Source organism: Larus michahellis, chromosome 4 (assembly GCF_964199755.1).
Source record: "Larus michahellis chromosome 4, bLarMic1.1, whole genome shotgun sequence".
Classification (NCBI taxonomy): Eukaryota; Metazoa; Chordata; class Aves; order Charadriiformes; family Laridae; genus Larus; species Larus michahellis.
The window spans coordinates 62,581,693-62,589,960 of NC_133899.1; positions in this window are offsets into that span (position 1 = coordinate 62,581,693).

Below are 8,268 nucleotides of genomic sequence, written 5' to 3' on the forward strand. Positions count from 1 at the left end.
GCTAGTCATTCTGGATGAGATTTTGCTTGCCTTATTAATGCTGAGTAAAACTGTCTAATCAGTTGCACAGTTTTCAGCACATCTTTTTACAGCAGAAGATAGGCTCAGCTGAAGTAAAAGCATGTGAAGCTGGCTGGCTGGATTGATGAAAAAAACAAAACAAAGCAAAACAAGCCACAAAAAATGTATGCATAGTTATAGTTCAGTGAGCCAGCCCAATGGCTTAATAGCCTGAAGCCTGGCTCTTTGAGTTTCCGAGCAGTTCAGGGTTCCCACTTCCCAGGCTCCAAGGACTGAGTTTGATATGTCTCCAACTTGCAGGGGGTAGAAGGGAGCAGAGGTTAGCGGTGCTGCTTTCAACTCTGCTCGCATGTTCCAGTTGGCAGTGCATCTTGTTTAGGAGGTAGCTAAGGGCACAGATGCCAACCGAGAGGAAAACGGAATTTAAATGGAGACTGGAAGAATGACCAGAATAAAGCTTAATGGAAGACTGTTCCAAATCAGTGTTAACCAATATTAATAAAGCTACTAATCCCAAGAAGGGGCTTGAGAGGGGTGTTTCTGGGCTCTTATAAAGGCTTTATAAACCTCAACTATACTGCCTATACATTGCATCAGAGCACAGAGTTGATGGACAAAGTGAATAGAGTGCTCTAAGACCCCCAGATGAACGAGAAAGTTTGTGCATTAAAGAAAATGACGGAAAGGCTGTTTTGTGAGGGGTTTTTTATAGTGGTGCTGTTGCATCGATATAGCTCTGGGGAATGGATTTGTAAATTATTATTTGTAGCAATTTTAAGAAACAAAACCAACTGCTTGAAAGGGTTGAATCCCTTGAAAAAGATTCTTTGGGGTTGGTCTAGTTGCTAATTTTATCATTTTTGGGGGGAAAAAGTGTTTGCCATGCAGGAAGTTGGGCAAACTTTGTCAAGTCATTAAATCAAAAAACGTTTCTTAAAACAACTGATCTCAGTCACTGCCATCTCTGGGAAGTTTGCTCCTGAACCACTTGTTTTGCAAGGTGATGTATGCAGGTATCTAAACGCCACCTGAAGACTTGCAAGGAGAAAAGGCTTCTTTCTAAGTGTCATGACTCTGAAAAGCTACAGTGATAGAACAGTGTTTCAGGACTACTTAGGTAAGTGTCTCTGACAGCTTGCACCGGTGCTATTGCAAGGTGGTCATGTCACGGGAGTAACTGCGGTGCCCCTGACAGCACATTTATTGTTATGATTCTAGGAACTGCACTAGTTTAAATGTGTCAGTGCTTGCAGAGGCATTTGCATAGCATTTTCCCTTCTTGCCATTGTAATTTCTTTATTTTCGTTTTAGGGCTGGGGGAGGAGGGTGGAAAGGCTGGATGTACATTGTCAACTAATTTAATGAACTGTCATCTATCCAGCGAGTTTACTGAGGAGCCTACAGAAGTGTGAACAAATGGGATGTCACCAGAGCCACAGATGCTCAGGTAAGATCACACCATTTATAAAACATGCACACGCACGCACACAGACACACGGATCTGCTACCTCTGAAAGCCAGTTGGGCTGGGTGGGGTAGTACCTATGTACATATGCATAAGAAAGGTCTTTTCTTCCCCTCTTCCACCTGTTCCTTCATCTTTTCATAGAATCATTTAGGTTGGAAAAGTCCCTTGGGATCATCGAGTCCAACCATCAACTCCACTCTACAAAGTTCTCCCTTACACCACATCCCCTAACACCGCATCTAAACGAGTCTCAAACACATTCAGGGATGGTGACTCCACCACCTCCCTGGGCAGCCTATTCCACTGTCTGAGCACTCTTTCTATGAAGAATTTTTTCCTAATGTCCAGTCTAAACCTACCCTGCTGCAGCTTGAACCCATTCCGTCTTGTTCTATCACTAATTACCTGTGAGAAGAGACCAGCACCAACCTCTTTGCAATGGCCTTTCAAGTAGTTGTAGAGAGCGATGGGGTGTCCCCTCAGCCTCCTCTTCCTCAAACTAAACAGTACCGGCTCCTTCAATCGCTCCTCATAAGATTTATTCTGCAGGCCCTTCACCAGCTTCGTTGCCCTCCTCTGCACTCGCTCCAGCACCTCGATATCTCTCTCGTATTGAGGTGCCCAAAACTGGACACGATACTCAAGGTGTGGCCACACCAGTGTTGAGTACAGGGGGACAATCACCTCCCTACTTCTGCTGGTCACACTATTTCTAATACGAGCCAGGATGCCATTGGCTTTCTTGGCCACCTGGGCACACTGCTGGCTCATGTTCAGCCACTTGTCAATTAGAAGCCCCAGGTCCTGTTCTGCCAGGCAGCTCTCCAGCTACACTTCCCCAAGCCTGTAGCGATGCATGGGGTTGTTGTGGCCCAAGTGCAGGACCCGGCACTTGGCCTTGTTGAAGCTCATACCGTTAGCATTGGCCCATCAATCCTATCTATCCAAGTCTCTCTGTAGAGCCTCCCTATCCTCATGTAGATCAACGCTTCTGCTTAGCTTCATGTCATCTGCAAACTTGATCAAACAGGATCTTTCTGAAAGCAATAGGACTCGAGATAGTCCAAGGATGTGGAGTTCTGCTTTTAATTGATCCGAATCAGGATGGGTATTCTCCATCGCAACTTTGTTCAGAATCCTAAATTCAGCAACAGAGAGTGGAGGAACGGCTTTTATGTCTATAATCACTGTGAGGTGGGTCTTTCAGCAAAACAAAAACCCAGCGTAGTTAAGAATTATTTCATATAAATAACCACATTTCTAGAAGTATCCTCTCTATCTAACTATCCACTCTAGAAGTAAAACCGGAGAGCTTAATGACTCAGGTCCAAAGCCATACAAATGTAGTCAATAATTATGAATTTTATTACATTTGTAGGAAGTTAAAAATTTTCCCCATCTTGTAGGAGTTGTGTAGACTGGACGCAATGCAGAAAGTAAGGAATCTTTTAATAGACACCAATAGAACAATGAGTACTGACTTAATCCCCAGGCAAAAAGATCATAGGACCCAATAAAGGTTTATGGGAAGTCAGTGGGAGAAGGTTTGCATTGCTTTGCAGATAGAGGACTTTACTGCCCAGTACTTTGTCTCTAATTACCTTCCACTAACTCTAGAGACATGGAAAGTATTGAGATTATCTTTCCCATTACAAGTTTTCCTGACAAAAAGGACCCCTGCTTTGTTCGTAATAAAAGGGGACATAATATTTTCTTGCAAAAGGAAGGGAATCAGGTTTTCCTCTGGCTTTAAAAGCATTCACAGATTTATAGCGGAAATGACAGGAACAGGATGTATTAACCGTATGACCCCAGCAGACTGAGTCTACACCCTTGATTGATTTAAAAGTTTATCTGTGTCCTCTGAATAGCCACAAAGGGTCAAGTCTTGGTCCTGCTCAAATCAATGAGAGCTTGACTAATGACTTTAATGGCTTCAGGAACGGGACCAAAGTTTTGAGCCAATACTCATAAGCCAATAACAAAGCAGAGCCTATAGCACGAACTGCAGACAAACGAGTCAGGGTAACTGGTACAGTGCATCAAGTTTTCTTTCTAATTCCTGTACCACACCGCTCACACGCTAAGAGAGCAGCTCTTTTTTGTTTAATTAAGAAGTCTTTCCCAGGCTTCCCAAACTGCATGGTCTGATCCTCCCAGAGATTCTTGCCTTTAAAACAGGTGGGGAGTGAGGCAGAGGCACAGGTAGGACTGGGAAGACTCCGCCTTCTCATGCATGCTCCGTGGGCTTGGCTGCCTGGGCCTTTAATAAGAAAACAAAGGACTCTGAGGTGGAAACTCTGCTGGACATCAAAGCTTGTATTTTCTTGAACTACCAGCAGCGCTACCTGATGGCAGCACCAGTATCACCCATACAGCTTTCCCAGACCCTCTTTGAATATCATCCAAGAGATGGGAAAGTTCAGCACATGGCGAGGAGGTGAGTATTCACTGAAACCAGTTTCCAATTTCTGTTCAGTGCTGTCAATCAATGCGGCCTCTTAGCATCCTTTGCGGGCTCTCCTGTGCCTCCATTACAATTTTGTTTCTTCTAGCCAGTTCTCCGCTTTGTTACAGCATGTAGGATGGCGTCTTGCAGGATAGTGACAAAAGCCGATTTCAGCTCAGGAAGTCCAGTCTCCTTAGATTATAGAAAATGGAAAGAACTAGGATACTCCAAATATTTACTTTGAGCTGAAAACACCCCCTAAATGCTGTGATTCGTCCCCATAGCAGGGACCTGGGAATCATAGACTTTGCAGGGTAAGATCAGTTTCTGAGAACATGCCTCCAACTTATTGCTCATTGGCACTTTGAACGAGCTTTGATAATTTTCCTCACTAAGCGTTACTAATTGCTTGCTCACATGATCATTTGCTACCTGTGAGGCTGTAGCCTTCGTGTTTTCTGTGTGGCATCATTATTCCTCTTTTTTCCACCACCTTCAATTTTGGCTTTGCCCATCCTTTTTGGCTTCACAGTGCCTTCAAACACACACCCCTGGGTGCATAGCATTTCCCCAGTGTGATCTATAACTATTACTGCCACTCCCCGGCCCCTGTTACCAAGCCAATTTTATATCCAATCGAGTACTTTACCATCAGTCCCATACTTGCTAACCTTATAAATTAATCTGTTATGTGGCACTGTATTGAGAGCCTTTTCTAGTCCAAGTAAATTATGTCTCCTTCTTCACCCCTGTCCACTCTCATTGTCACTTCCTCAGAGAAATGAATCAAGATTGTTAAGCATGACCTCCCTTTTGTAAATCCATGCTGACTATCTCTAACCAATCTATATTAGATTGATATTAAATCAGGACAGAGACTCAAAGGGGGCCTGCTATATAAATGCAAGCTAAGGTTGCTTCGTGTGGAGATGAGAGATGGGAATCGCTGATACGCTGAAGTTAACAGTAGCAGGCCTGAAGGTTTGCCGATAACTTCTTAGTGGCCAGATCGCTCCCCAGGGTCGCAACCAGAACTCCTCCAGAGAAAACAAAAGCTTTTATCTGCACTTGCCTAGTGTCTTTCTATTGCAGAAGTGAATGGGATCACTGAGGATGAGGAGAAAACTGGGTTCTGCTTATATTCATCTATGTTTAAGTCAAAATCACATAGACATTGCAAAAAAATCATTTTCAACAGAATGCTATCCCACAACTTCCGAGAAGAGCTGCATCTGCATTGCCTAAGGCTCATGTCAAAAGGCAGCATGGGCGTTTGCTTCTTGTACGAGCACAGCCAAGAGATACCAAAAGAGTCTCCCACCTTGGCCAAGGTGCTGGAGAGCACGGGTGCTACGTCAACTGCAACAATTTTCCCTATATCCCATCAAGACTTTTGGTATCTTGCTTCCCCTGAAGCATGTGCCTGCTCCGAGCACCTGTCACTATTGCCTGATGCCAGAGAAGCAACTTTTTCCACGGAGATTAACAACAGTGAGAGGTGGGCTCACGGCCTGCAAGGTACAGCGGAGTGGATCCGGCACCACCACATCCCCTTGTGCTGGGGTATGAACATGGCAGCCTGCACAAGCAGGGTGAGGAAAGGGGCTCTCAGCAGTGAATCCTGGCAGCAGCTGTAGGTATATTTTGCTAGCTTTTGTACCTCCGTGACTGGAAACATCTCCCTCAATGCTGTAAGCATAACTGAGGTCTCTTTAGTTTGAGTGGGGGGAAAAATAATTGATCCCGACAATCCGTCTTGAGCTTGTTTGACAACGTATGCCTCAAGCACACTGAGATCCAGAGGAGATTGAAGACATCCCTTGGAAAACTGACCTTTGGCCCCCTGCCTCATAGCACGCCCAAGGTGCACGCAGGGAGCCTCCTAATCTACACGCTGTGGAGGCTTATTGCCTATATCCTATATATACACACGTATGGTTCCCTTGCACCTTCAAATCAGAAATGCGGTAGTCCATGGATGGTGGGAGAGATGTTGCCCTGGGAGAGTTCAGCCCAGTCGGTGCTGCTGCAGGACTTAGATATTCTGGCAAACATCCACCGAAACAAAGGAAAGAGGCCCCCACGTCAGTTTGGCTTGCTTTCAAGGCCTTGACCCTGTAACAGCCAGTACAGACATGCTCAGAAAAATAACTTGCAAAAACAGTAGGTCAGTACAGAGAAGCACAGCTTAAAGATAAGGGTTATAAGGGTATAAAGAAATAGTTGGAGCATGTCTTCCCTGTTCGGAAGAAAAGATCGCTCACCTGCTTTATGATGAGAGAGTTCTGAAGGGGAAGTAAAACTATCATGTATTTCTTAGGCAAATAAAAAAGCAGAAAAGCAAAACACCAAATCAAAGCAGTGTTCAAGCTGCTAGAATTACCACATTGCTAGTATCTGCTGCTAAAACATGTGGTCTTGTCTTTGGCATAAAGATACATCACAGCTATAGGGAGTCCCACAAGCAAAGAAATATGGTTTAATATCAAGTGCATAATACGAAGTTATACAAACAATCCAAGTTACCTAACATCTTTAAGGAATCAGCTATTGGATAGGCTTATACCCCAGAAAGTTCCATCAGCCAGCAAGTTATATACCATACCTTCAAGCAGAAATTATATAGATATTTTTCTGAATAACTCGGATCACGGGTGACAGATCAGATGATGATAACCATCCCTTCTGATCGTAAGACCCCATTGAAACAGTGACTGTGCTGACACTAGTAAAAAATTACAGAATTACGGAATTTTTACAGAATTTTTTTTCAGAGTTGGAAGGGACCTCTAGAGATCACCTAGTCCAACTCCCCTGCTAAAGCAGAATTGCCTAGAGCACATCACTCAGGACTGCATCCAGGCGGGTCTTGAAAGTCTCCAGAGAAGGGGAGTCCACAGCCTCCCTGGGCAGCCTGTTCCAGTGCTCTGTCACCCTCACCGTAAAGAAGTTTTTTCTCATATTCGATCGGAACTTCGTATGTTCCAGCTTGTGCCCGTTACCCCTAGTCCTGTCACTGGGAACCACTGAAAAGAGTCTGGCTCCATCCTCCTTAACCCCACCCTTTAGATACCTGTAAATGTTAATAAGGTCTCCCCTCAGCCTTCTCTTCTCCAGGGTAAAGAGTCCCAGCTCTCTCAGCCTTTCCTCATAAGGGAGATGCTCCAATCCCTCAGTCATCTTTGTTGCCCTCTGCTGGACTCTCTCCAGTAGTTCCCTGTCTCTCTTGAACGGGGGAGCCCAGAGCTGGACACAGTATTCCAGTTGTGGCCTCTCTAAACATCTGCTCTATAAATGCGTAATTTGTAGAGTTAAGGATCGAACAAATTAGGAACAAAAAAAGTGAACAAAAAATGTGAAACAAAACCAGCAGCAAAATTGTCGTATGTTTCTGCCTATGATTTCCAGTATATTTTTGTGAGCACATAGTGAAGTTGTGTGAAGGATCAAAAGTATCTTTTCATTATTATGTTGGCTCAATGTTCTCCTGCAGCAGGTGAGTTCTACTTACAGGAATCAGTAGTGCGCTTCAGAGAAAGCATCCCTGGGAGGAGAGCGTGGGAACTGACGTTTGAGGCAGGAGATATCCTTTAACTTCAGCATTAAGTGTCTGCAGGGCATTTGCCTTCCCTGCTTCTTCGGTTCACGGCTTGAAGATCTCCATACACTGAAACTGAACTGGCTCCACACCACGAGCAGGGACTCACACCAGCCTGACGGCTCGAGCACCGCATGGCAGAGTCATGGCAGGGGCAGGGCGGGACACGGGACTCCACCGCAGGCCTGCCTCCCCATCAGCCATCACACTCTGCACGCCGTCCCTCCTGGTGGCAGGGAGATGATGACTCCGGTGAGTGTGGGCAGAGCACTGTATGTCTGAAGACGCCTGGGGCCATCTAAATTAAAATCAAGTTGCTTAGAATATTAAAACTCATATGACAGGAAAGCACACCATGAAAACAATTTTACCAAACCTCACAAATATTAACTGCACCAGTGGATCAACATCAGGCTCAAGAAAAAGAATACGAAGCTCATAAATTCTTCCATTGCTTTAATGGCACGGTGCTGAGGTGTGCATCATGTCAAATATACACCACATCAGCTTCGTGGCGGTCAATGACAGACTTTGTCACCTAGCTATGCATTTATTCCCATTACTTAAATTCATCTCACAATACAGACAAGAGGTTTTTTTCAAACTAAATTAAATCACTACAATACCCTAGACCCTTACTTAGTCCATGAACACAAACCTTCCTTCCTCATAGAGACCCTCTGAAACTGAGCCACTGCTGCAGATGGAAAGATACCTTCCTGGAGTCCACAC